The following is a 13,877-nucleotide window of genomic DNA, read 5'->3' on the forward strand; positions in this document are numbered from 1 at the left end:
AGTTTTGCTATTTTAGTATTTTGCAGGTCATTGAGATAAAACAATAGCTTTATGGTGAAAGAAAGCACACTTTGAGAAGGCCTAGATAATGTAGTATGTTCAACCACATCAAGGAGAGGACTAAATCGAAATTTCTCTAATTGGAGTCAAAATCGGATTAGAATTAAGATTATGCACATGTCATAGTATTTTGACCATAATTTTCAGCTCAAATATCCGATTAAGGTTAATTAAGCGGCGTTGGAAAGCTAATTCAATTTTCTACAAATCATTGTGAAATATGATTTTCCTAATTCGGATGTCTGCTATGCCAAAAGGGCCCCGCAATAAAAGACCGCAAATCTGGACGGATTTGGAGTCCTTTTCCTTCTTGGATTAAGTTTTGAGTCTCCTACTCAAACTAGGAGACTAACCTCCAATTTTTCTAGGAATTCTAGGGCTTCTAGGATTTGTTTTCTCCCTATAAATAGACCTCTAAGGCTCAAGAAAAAGGGAGGAAGCTAGAGACCAAATATATTCTTTTCTTTTTAGTTTAGTTTTTTTCTTTAGTTTAGGATTTATTTTTCATAGCCATGTGTAGCTAATTTTTCAACTAAGGTTGAGGATGAAGCCTTACCATTGAAGAGCAATAATATTTTCATGTAAGTTTACACTATCCGATTTTATTTGGTTTAATTTTTTCAATGTTTACTTCTTTTCAATTTGTGGGATGATTCTTGGATATCTTTTGTGATTCAAGGATACATTTGATGATTTGAGATAATTTCACATAATTGATTGCTTCGGTTTTTATTTATCAAAACGTTGGATATTCATTGTGTTTCGTTCTACGGATACATTTGATGATTTGGTTTAAACCGGACATCTTTTGTGATTTGTGCAAAGAACAGATTCATTGAATGATTTAATGATTTAATGATTTTTTTTAAGCATAGTAGAACATACATAAGAGTTGTATGGTGAGAACTTCGGATGTGTATTGATGAACATAAGAATATGTTGCTATGATTTGGTGGGTGTCGATTCCAAAACCTTAGTACCTTTTCTTTTGTTTTATTTTACTTTATTTACTTTATGTTGTTTTTCTTTTTATAAAAAATCAAACGTTTTTTTGGAACTAGGTTAAGATTTAATTAATTTAGTCATAAATTTGTTTTCAAGAACACAATTCCCTGTGGGATCGACCTCGCACTTGCAAAATCCTTTATTGCAAACGATTCGTGCACTTGCCAGTACAATTAAAATTCACAACAAGTTTCTGTCACGCGGGTGACCCGGGTTCGATCCTCGGCAACGGCGCCAAAAACTTGATGTGAATTTTAAATGTACTTGCAAGTGCACGAATCATTTGCAATAAAGGGTTTTGCAAGTGCGAGGTCGATCCCACTGGGAATTCTGTTTTTGAAGAACAATTTTGTTTCTAAACTAATTGAATCTTAATCTAGTTCCAAAACAAGTTTGATTTTTGATAAAAAGAAAACAAACTAAATAAAGTAAAATAAAACAAAAGAAAAAGTACTAAGGTTTTGGAATCCACACCCACCAAATCATAGCAACATATTCTCATGTTCATCAATACACATCCGAAGTTCTCACCATTCAAATCTTATGTATGTTTTACTATGCTTCATAAAATTCATTAAATCATTCAATGAATCCTTTCTTTACACAAATCACAAAAGATATCCGGTTTAAACCAAATTATCAAATGTATCCGTAGAACGAAACACAATGAATATCCAACGTTTTGATAAATAAAAATCCAAGCAATCAATTATGTGAAATTATCTCAAATCATCAAATGTATCCTTGAATCACAAAAGATATCCAAGAATCATCCCACGAATTGAAAAGAAGTAAAACATAGGAAAAATTAAACCAAATAAAATCGGATAGTATAAACTTACATGAAAATATTGTTGCTCTTCAATGGTGAGGTTTCATCCTCAACCTTAGTTGAAAAATTAGCTACACATGGCTATTGAAAATAAAACCTACCCTAAAGAAAAACTAGAAAGAAGAAAATATATTTGAACTCAAGCTTCACCCCCTTTTTTCTTGAGCCTTAGAGGTCTATTTATAGGGAGAAAACAAATCCTATAAGCCCTAGAATTCCTAGAAAAATTGGAGGTTAGTCTCATAGTTTGAGTAGGAGACTCAAAACTTAATCCAAGAAGGAAAAGGACTCCAAATCCGTCCAGATTTGCGGTCTTTTATTGCGGGGCACTTTTGGCATAGCAGACGTCCGAATTAGGAAAATCATATTTCACAATGATTTGTAGAAAATTGAATTAGCTTTCCAAAGCCACTTGATTAATCTTAATCGGATATTTGAGCTGAAAGTTATGGTGAAAATAGTATGACATGTGCAGAATCTCTAATCCGATTTTGACTCCAATTAGAGAAATTTCGATTTAGTCCTCTCCTTGATGTGGTTGAACATACTACATTATCTAGGTCTTCTCAAAATGTGCTTTCTTTCACTATAAAGCTATTGTTTTATCTCAATGACCTGCAAAATACTAAAATAGCAAAACTAACCAAAAACATTAGAAAACAACAAAACTAAAGGTTTAGTAAATGCAAATTAAGGGGTCTATTTGGCACTCATCAAATATTTCAAAAACTTATTGTGAATTTTAATTGTACTCGCAAGTGCACGAATCGTTTGTAATAAAGGGTTTTGCAAATGTGAGGTTGATCCCACAGGGAATTGTGTTCTTGAAAATAAATTTATGACTAAATTAATTAAATTTTAACCTAGTTCCAAAAAAACGTTTGATTTTTTATAAAAAGAAAAACAACATAAAGTAAATAAAGTAAAATAAAACAAAAGAAAATGTACTAAGGTTTTGGAATCCACACCCACCAAATCATAGCAACATATTCTCATGTTCATCAATACACATCCGAAGTTCTCACCATACAACTCTTATGTATGTTCTACTATGCTTAAAAAAATCATTAAATCATTCAATGAATCCGTTCTTTGCACAAATCACAAAAGATATCCGGTTTAAACCAAATCATCAAATGTATCCGTAGAACGAAACACAATGAATATCCAACGTTTTGATAAATAAAAACCGAAGCAATCAATTATGTGAAATTATCTCAAATCATCAAATGTATCCTTGAATCACAAAAGATATACAAGAATCATCCCATAAATTGAAAAGAAGTAAAACATTGAAAAAATTAAACCAAATAAAATCGGATAGTGTAAACTTACATGAAAATATTATTGCTCTTCAATGGTGAGGCTTCATCCTCAACCTTAGTTGAAAAATTAGCTACACATGGTTATGAAAAATAAATCCTAAACTAAAGAAAAAACTAAACTAAAAAGAAAAGAATATATTTGGTCTCTAGCTTCCTCCCTTTTTCTTGAGCCTTAGAGGTCTATTTATAGGGAAAAAACAAATCCTAGAAGCCCTATAATTCCTAGAAAAAATTGGAGGTTAGTCTTCTAGTTTGAGTAGGAGACTCAAAACTTAATCCAAGAAGGAAAAGGACTCCAAATCCGTCCAGATTTGCGGTATTTTATTGTGGGACACTTTTGGCATAGCAGACGTCCGAATTTGGAAAATCATATTTCACAATGATTTGTATAAAATTGAATTAGCTTTCCAACGCCACTTGATTAATATTAATCGGATATTTGAGCTGAAAGTTATGGTGAAAATACTATGATATGTGCAGAATCTGAATTCTAATCCGATTTTGACTCCAATTAGAGAAATTCCGATTTAGTTCTCTCCTTGATGTGGTTGAACATACTACATTATTTAGGTCTTCTCAAAGTGTGCTTTCTTTCACTATAAAGCTATTGTTTTATCTCAATGACCTGCAAAATACTAAAATAGCAAAACTAACCAAAAACATTAGAAAATAACAAAACTAAAAGTTTAGTAAATGCAAATTAAGGGGTCTACATATGCAATATTTGGCACTCATCAAATATTTCAAAAACTTATTGTGAATTTTAATTGTACTCGCAAGTGCACGAATCATTTGCAATAAAGGGTTTTGCAAGTGTGAGGTCGATCCCACAGGGAATTGTGTTCTTGAAAACAAATTTATGACTAAATTAATTAAATCTTAACCTAGTTCCAAAAAAACGTTTGATTTTTTATAAAAGGAAAAACAACATAAAGTAAAAAAAGTAAAATAAAACAAAAGAAAAGGTACTAAGGTTTTGGAATCCACATCCACCAAATCATTGCAACATATTCTCATGTTCATCAATACACATCCGAAGTTCTCACCATACAACTCTTATGTATGTTCTACTATGCTTAAAAAAATCATTAAATTATTCAATGAATCCGTTCTTTACACAAATCACAAAAGATATCCGGTTTAAACCAAATCATCAAATGTATCCTTGAATCACAAAATATATACAAGAATCATCCCACAAATTGAAAAGAAGTAAAACATTGAAAAAATTAAACCAAATAAAATCGGATAGTGTAAACTTACATGAAAATATTATTACTCTTCAATGGTGAGGCTTCATCCTCAACCTTAGTTGAAAAATTAGCTACACATGGCTATGAAAAATAAATCCTAAACTAAAGAAAAAACTAAACTAAAAAGAAAAGAATATATTTGGTCCCTAGCTTCCTCCCTTTTTCTTGAGCCTTAGAGGTCTATTTATAGGGTGAAAAAAAATCCTAGAAGCCCTAGAATTCCTAGAAAAATTGGAGGTTAATCTCCTAGTTTGAGTAGGAGACTCAAAACTTAATCCAAGAAGGAAAAGGACTCCAAATCCGTCCAAATTTGCGGTCTTTTATTGCGGGGCACTTTTGGCATAGCATACTTCCGAATTAGGAAAATCATATTTCACAATGATTTATAGAAAATTGAATTAGCTTTCCAACACCACTTGATTAACCGTAATCGGATATTTGAGCTGAAAATTATGGTCAAAATACTATGACATGTGCAGAATCTGAATTCTAATCCGATTTTGACTCCAATTAGAGAAATTCCGATTTAGTCCTCTCCTTGATGTGATTGAACATACTACATTATCTAGGTCTTCTCAAAGTGTGCTTTCTTTCACCATAAAGTTATTGTTTTATCTCAATGACCTGCAAAATACTAAAATAGCAAAACTAACCAAAAACATTAGAAAATAACAAAACTAAAGGTTTAGTAAATGCAAATTAAGGGGTTTACATATGTAATATTTGACACTCATCAAATACCCCCAAACTTACATTTTGCTAGTCCCTTAGCAAAACAAAACAAAACATAACATAAAATGAAAGCTTGAAACATAAATCCTCTTTCGCTGGAGAAACGATTGCATTTAGCTTATGCAACAAGCATTTTAAACCCCTATAACTCCCTAGTGGACGAGTGAAGTCTCGTGAGAGTTTGCCAGGAATAATACCCACAAACATTTTAAAGCACTATGTTGTTGAAAAACAAGAATCCACACAAACACATGGTTCAGACATCATGAGTAAGTTTAACAAACTGAACAAACATACTCACATCATCAGGACATCAAAAATCATTTAACTCATAGTTGGAAAATTGAGACCACTCATGCTCAAATAAGTGTAAAGTGAGATTAACATAGATTCATGAGGTTTCAATTTTCTCAAAGTTTGTATGCCCAAAATTCATAGGAATCTTATCAGATGAAACAACCAAGGCTTAAATCAATTTTTTTTTTTATTATTTTTTTATTATTTTTTTTTTTGTAGGCTGTGCAATGTCTGACTCCCTTAAGCTTTCTATTTGACTCATGTAACGAGTGTTGAGCCAATGACTCTCAAACCAGATGGTCTTAGGGCGTTAGATGTGGAAACATCCCTAAGGGCTTAATTACTCAAGTCAAAAGGCTACGAAGTCAAACTAGCCATTCAATCAACCAAATTGAATTACTCATCTTTTGACGCGAACACTCAATGCTTAATGAGGCAAGAGACCCGGTTACTCAATGAGAACCCAAACTGATGATATTTTTTTTTTTCTTTTTTTTAGTGAATTTAAGCTAAGGTTTCATCAACAAATCATTCTACAAATCTCAAGATACACATACCTCAATTCAAATCTCATACCTCATAGAACCAATGTTAATGTGCTTGTGATAAATAATTCAAACAAGTGAAGTCTCTCTAATCCAACAGATGAATATTCAAATTTCTAATGACATGCAGTGTTCAACATGTTAAACAAACAGATGATATGTAAACCATAGTTGTGATGTAATCATGCTCAAACAATAACATAGCACAAATTTTTTATTTTATTTTTTTGAACAAAAACACAAACAAACAAACAAACAAACAAATAGACAAATTGTTTTTCCATACCCCCAAACTTGAATTACACATTGTCCTCAATGTGTAGTATAGAAATACATTACCAGAAGTAAGGAAACAGCAAGGTGTGAAAAAGGTCAGGGCATCCCCCAAACTTAAACACCAAAACGCCTGTCAACAAAACTACCAGCAATATTTTCTCATAGAAACAAACACCAAAAGGTTAATTGCTGTCAGAAACAAAAATAAACTAACAAGAAATTAAATGAAAAAGGAAAAAGAACTCAAAAATTAAATGCAAAAAATAAAATAAAAAAAATTACCATACCTGCCCCGATCATGTGGGTGTCCAACCAATCCCTTCCACCCTTTCTTCTTTAAAATTTGATAGCACTCTGGGAGGATATTTCGCCATCGTAGGTAGCCAACTTGCTTGCTTGGAAATATTTTCTTGGGCCAATGATTCCTAGATTTGTGTGCTTGTCTGCATAAATCCTTGAGAATCTTGGCATATGATGGCTCTTTGAGACATTGGAGAATTAAAACTTTAGATTCATGATGTGTCTCAAGAGGGACAATGATTAAGGAATGAGCTTCAGTACTCACTTCCTTGTCATTCGAAAGACTTGTATCTGCTGGGGGCTCAATTTTCTCTTTATGCTCAATTTTCTCTATGTGCTCAATTTGCTCCTCTTTTTCTTCTTCCTCATTGTTATCAATTTGCTCCTCTTTTCCTTCCTCCTCATTGTTATCAATTTCATTACTCTCGAGTATGATAGTGTCAGGGACATTCTCGTGACAAGAATGGCTAGCATCATCCTCATCAATCATGTACTGCCTTTCAGCCATCAGCTGACTTTGAAGCTCTTCTTCCTCCATTCCGTTGAATTCAACAACCAGATAATCGATTTGTTCTTCTTCCTTGGCAAAAGCTTGATGTGTGAACTGAGTTGAATCCCTGATCTCATGTGTAAGCTCTTTTATAGCTTGGCTATTGCTCATAGTGGCATTCTTCAGCTCTTGTCTACTCTGTTTAAGCTCTTGCATAATCTGGTTGTTGCTCATGGTGACCTTCTTAAGCTCTTGTATATTTCGGTTGCTTGCCTGTATAAATGCTTGGAGTGTTTCTTCCAATGATAATTTTTTAGGAAGGGGATCATATGATGAAGGATGGAGGACTTGGTTTTTGAACTGCGAATATTCAAGATGATGCAGTTCATTGTGTGAGGGAGCATAATTTCCTATGGCTTGATCTTGCCATGAGAAATCAGAATGGTTGCTCCAGTCCGGGTTGTAAAAACTGGAATTTGAATCAAATCCTGTGTTGGAGAAATTAGCTTGGACACTTCTGAGCTTTTGTATATTCTGTTTGCTTTCCTGTATGAATACTTTGAGAGTGTCTTCCAATGATAATTTTTGTGCTGGATAATTGTAGGATGAAGGATAGGAAGATTGGTGATTGAACTGCGAATATTCAGGATGGTGTAGTTCCTGAGGTTGGGGAGCACAATTTCTCATGGCTTGAGCTTGCCATGAAAAATTAGAAGGGTTGCTCTAGTCCGAATTGTAAACATTGGAATTTGAATTGAAACCCGGACTGGAGAAATTTGTGTTCATCTACTCACATGAAAAATTGGAGCCTTGTCCCCAAGATGGACAATTACTGGAACTATGATAAGGATTGGAGCAATATGAACATGATTTATATGGGTAAAAATTGTGAGTGTAGTTGATAGGAGCAGGTGTCCTACCACTAGGTGAAGCATGTTGTGCAGAAAAATTGTTATAATTATCATAAGAAAAATCCATGCTTCACTCTCACTTTTTAACATGCAAATATCCCACATAAAACATAAACCAAAAATTATTATTATTATTTTTTTTAAAATAACAATAAAATAAAATAAAAACAAACAAAACAATGAAAAGAAATAGGAATAATAAAAACAAATTGCAAATAAAAAAAATCCTAATTATAACTAGTAGAAAGATAAAATCAATTTAGAAATAAACAGTTTTCAAAAATTCAAACAATTCCTCGGCAACGGCGCCAAAAACTTGTTGTGAATTTTAATTGTACTCGCAAGTGCACGAATCGTTTGCAATAAAGGGTTTTGCAAGTGCGAGGTCGATCCCACAGGGAATTGTGTTCTTGAAAACAAATTTATGACTAAATTAATTAAATCTTAACCTAGTTCCAAAAAAAACGTTTGATTTTTTATAAAAAGAAAAATAACATAAAGTAAATGAAGTAAAATAAAACAAAAGAAAAGGTACTAAGGTTTTGGAATCCACACCCACCAAATCATAGCAACATATTCCCATGTTCATCAATACACATCCGAAGTTCTCACCATACAACTCTTATGTATGTTCTACTATGCTTAAAAAAATCATTAAATCATTCAATGAATCCGTTCTTTGCACAAATCACAAAAGATATCCGGTTTAAACCAAATCATCAAATGTATCCGTAGAACGAAACACAATGAATATCCAACGTTTTGATAAATAAAAACCGAAGCAATCAATTATGTGAAATTATCTCAAATCATCAAATGTATCCTTGAATCACAAAAGATATACAAGAATCATCCCACAAATTGAAAAAATTAAACCAAATAAAATCGGATAGTGTAAACTTACATGAAAATATTGTTGCTCTTCAATGGTGAGGCTTCATCCTCAACCTTAGTTGAAAAATTAACTACACATGGCTATGAAAAATAAATCCTAAACTAAAGAAAAAACTAAACTAAAAAGAAAAGAATATATTTGGTCTCTAGCTTCCTCCCTTTTTTTTTGAGCCTTAGAGGTCTATTTATAGGGAGAAAACAAATCCTAGAAGCCCTAGAATTCCTAAAAAAATTGGAGGTTAGTCTCCTAGTTTGAGTAGGAGACTCAAAACTTAATCCAAGAAGGAAAAGGACTTCAAATCCGTCCAAATTTGCGGTCTTTTATTGCGGGGCACTTTTGGCATAACAGACGTCCGAATTAGGAAAATCATATTTCACAATGATTTGTAGAAAATTGAATTAGCTTTCCAACGCCGCTTGATTAACCTTAATCGGATATTTGAGTTGAAAATTATGGTCAAAATACTATGATATGTGCAGAATCTTAATTCTAATCCGATTTTGACTCCAATTAGAGAAATTTCGATTTAGTCCTTTCCTTGATGTGGTTGAACATACTACATTATCTAGGTCTTCTCAAAGTGTGCTTTCTTTCACCATAAAGCTATTGTTTTATCTCAATGACCTGCAAAATACTAAAATAGCAAAACTAACAAAAAACATTAGAAAATAACAAAATTAAAAGTTTAGTAAATGTAAATTAAGGGGTCTACATATGCAATATTTGGCACTCATCACCCTGTTCACCACTGATTTGGTCTCTACTCTACCTTGTGCGGACTAGCCCTTGGCTTTGTTCAAGGTAGATAGGGCCTGGACCTTTTTAGTTCTTCTACAACTGAAAACTCATCATTCCCTCATTGGTTACCATTTTACCACTCACTTTGGCACTACCTTTTCAAATTTGGGTTTATTGTTGAGGAGCCAACCCCTCTGCTTTTATATTTGTAACACATCTTGTTGAATGAAATACACTCTTACAAAAATAAATAAATAAATATTTTGCAATTACTGCTAATTTTAGGTTTTAACTTTTGTGCAATACAAGGGAAAATGATTTTTCCATAATCTATAGTAAATAAATTCAAAGATTATATAGCCTTTGTGGGATTCATTTCCTCATGGATTGCATTTCCTCTTTCAATCTGTGTTTCTCCTTGCGTTTGTGTTTGAGATTCATTTCCTCATGCATATTTTTAGAGCACTAGCAGCAGCTTTTCTAAATTACATTCTCTTCCCTAAATATAGGGAAAACTCTTAAAAAAAATCTCTTTGAATCAGATTTCCTTGTTGTTCCCTAAATTAAGGACACACCAAAAAAATCAAAAGTTATACCCTAAATCTATGGAAGAAAAAGTGGTTCCCTTAACATTATTTTAATATAAAAACTTTTTCTTTCCTCTCTCATTCTTCTAAGATTTATTTGAAACAATATTTAAATGATTTTTCTTTCCTCTCTATTTTTCTTATTATTTATTTATTTAATTTAAAGGATACTTAAATGGTATAGGGAAAGGATAAGAGAAACTATTATAAAATACATTTAAACAGAAAAGTAAAAAATGATTTATATTCCTAAATTAAAAAATAAAAATTTAAGAAAAGCCATTGTTAGTGCTTTTACTCGGTCTCTCTACCTCCTAATGTGATAAATATGTTAGTCGTTCAAATTGGTCCTTCAACAACATGATTTCCTTGCGGAGATGGGCAGCAACACATGCACGAATGGTTCTTTCAAAATCCTCCACCACTCCCGTACTCGTAGTACAAACCTTAGCTTCATCCACACTCGTTGAGGCCATAAGTTCCTTGATACGAATGGGTCATCTTTTTTTGTTTTTTATTTTTTTTCCCTTACCAATTGGAGCAGCAATTATGAGATAGATTAAGTGAGATCGACCTGATAAAATAAATTTTAGATTATCTAACCACCTACCTAAGCAGGTGGATCGTGGATCTTATACAAAGTCTCATTAGTAATTTGGGCAATAATTTGAGCAACAAATTGTTGGAGTCATCTCTACTTGTTGTTGTAAGGAAAAATAGGATTAGGATTCTCTCAAATTATCTACTCGAATTTGAGAGAATTCGGACAAATGATGGTAAGAAATCACTTATGGGACATATCTGACCGGATAAAAATTGAACTGTTCAACTACTTATTTGGTCATGTGAGTTCCATAAGTGATCTTTGTAATAGTCACATTAGTAGTAGATGGGCTGGGTTTTAGTAATAGGCTGAATGGACTTAACCCATTCCAGTTGTTAGAGTTGTTAGCTTAGGGACTGTGTGTATATAAGGCCTAGGAGTCTAATTGTAAGAATATTTGGAAAAGTATCAAGTTTACTTTGGTAAATGAAGGTTGAGCACCTCGAATAGCTCATGGAGACCGGACATCTCCAATAGTCCAATTTTAATATAAATTTCATTACATTACCGTTCTTCCATTCTTTTCATCAAATCATCATTTCTTTCTCTTTTCATTCCTCTTCCATTTACAATTTCATAAATCAAACCTGGCCTGTTTAGTAATCTCTCTCCCCTCCCCTCCCCTCCCCTCCCCTTCCCTTATGAAAAAATTGTTGTTTTGAGTGAAGGTAAAAAGTGATTGATGTGATATAAAGTAGAAAAGAATTTATATGAAAAACTAGAATATTTTTGTATTGTAGTGAATTTTTTTATTTAAATAATAATAAAAAATTGTTGATGTAATATAAAAAATAAAAATGGTTAAGAATGTTTTGAGTTGATGTATTTTAGAAAAGGTAAAAATAAGGGAAAGGGGGAGTGAAGAGGGTTACTAAACGGGGCCAGGTAGAATTTTAATAAAAGTTTTGAAACTATTACAATCTCTTACAATTATCTGTCTGAATTTTTTCAAATTCAGACAAATAATTTAAGAGGATCGTGAAAGGAAAAAAGATAATAGTAGTGCTAAAAAAAAGAACGCAGCTACCAAAGAGAGGATGTCCGCTTTGTAAGGGAAGAAAAACATTGGATAACGTGTTTTCACGATAGCCATTAGATTTCCATTTTAATTAGGTGGCTTTATCCCATTTAAAAATCGGAGGAAACAGGAGGGAGCCGCTCTCCCTTAGAATCCTGTTACTTGAACCTTATGAATTGTGTTAGATGTAACAAACTAACGGGGAACTTCAATCGTGCTTGGCTCATTCTTGTATTTGATAGATATATTTTGTTGAATAAAATAAAGGGAAAAAAAAAAAAAAAAAGTTCTGTAGTTGCACTAATTTGTAATAAGCTTCCTAGAGTTTAAAAAATGACTTACAACTTTTCGTGGTAAATAATTCCCCACATTGACTTCCCATTTAAATTCCTGACATAAATCGACAATGTGCCACATCATTTCCAATGAAAATTAAACACGTCTCTTATGATAGAAAGATACAAAATATAAATAAATAAAAAAGTAAATGTATAATAAATCACTTACACATTATGCTTGAGTTTTTGATTATTTGTAATAGATTCTTCCGTGAGTTTATCGTCCAAGTTTACTGTATACCGTTAGTGTCACGTTAGTATTTTTGCTTAAAATAATATTTTTGTTATTTTATTAAAAATTAAAATCTAAAAAATCAATTTGAAAAATAAAACCTAAAATAAAAAAAAAAAAAAAACAAACAAAAAAAACCAAAATAAAACCCACCGCTTCATTTTCTTCCTCTTGAGTCTTGAAGCATCTCTCCAATGGCGAATCGTGGTTCAGTGAGAGAAGGAGAGCATTTCTGTATTTCCTAAAGTAAACTTGTCTAAAGTTTCTGAATAGTTGTTGGCATTAGAAAAGAGAACACACGCTGACTCATCATCATCTATGGGATCTTCGGGTGTGAAACAAAAAATAATGTGGAGAGGCTTGAACCACGATCCCCCATTGGAGAGATGCTTCAAGAGGAAGAAAATGAAGCAATAGGTATTGTTTTGTTTTTTTGTTTTAGGTTTTATTTTTAAAATTGATTTTTTAGATTTTAATTTTTAATAAAATAACAAAAATATGATTTGAAGCAAAAATGTTAACGTGACTCTAACCGTGTACTAAAACTTGGACCGCAAACTCACGAAACGATCTATTGCGAATAATCAAAAACTCAGCATCCAATTTCCAAAATTAAAATGTGAGAGTAAATTCAAATCTCATGTTTACTCAAAAATTTATCATACATTTACCCTTAAAAAAAAGGTAAACAGTCCACAAGTATTCCCAATAGCCTAAGCCGATTAAAAAGCTTTGCAAATTCTGGACTTGCTGCAACTTTTTTTCATCTCCCTCAGAGTCCACCCCCTTCCTCTCTTTTCCTTTACTCCCTCTTTTCCACAACCATGATTGAAGAGAAACATTTAGCTCTCACTAGAGGAAAAGCCACACCCATCCCTAGCTCGTCGAACAAATTAATAATATTTTTCACATCTTAAACTAATTATGTAATGAGTTATTAAAATTCCTATTTGCATCTCAATTTTATATTTTTTTTTTCTAATATTTATTTTGAAAAGCACACATACCACCTCAAATTATCAATCATTGTCAAAGTCTTCCCAAACTATTAAAAATTATCGATGTTCCCTAATAACAAAACTACCCCCTTCATAATTCTTTTTTTTTTTTAAAAAAAAAAAATAGAAAAAACCTAAAAATTATATATATAGGAATGGCTCGGCTACACCCTTGCAAAACCCTCTCAACTCCCATTGACCATACCTCCAAAATTTTCTAGCACACTCAAAACCCAAATCTATGATTACACTGCTGTTGTTAAAGTCATTTGTCTTTTTCCCGGCCTTAGAGAACATCGACAATTATTAATAGTTTGGAAGAGACATGGACTCGATTGGTTAAGGGAACAATGACAATAAAGTGATAGTTTAAAAGGGGTTTGCGTACTTTTTCTTATTTTTTGAATACTAAACATAACAAAATACCCTATGCGCACAAAA

Source organism: Alnus glutinosa, chromosome 10 (assembly GCF_958979055.1).
Source record: "Alnus glutinosa chromosome 10, dhAlnGlut1.1, whole genome shotgun sequence".
In the NCBI taxonomy this organism is placed as follows: Eukaryota; Viridiplantae; Streptophyta; class Magnoliopsida; order Fagales; family Betulaceae; genus Alnus; species Alnus glutinosa.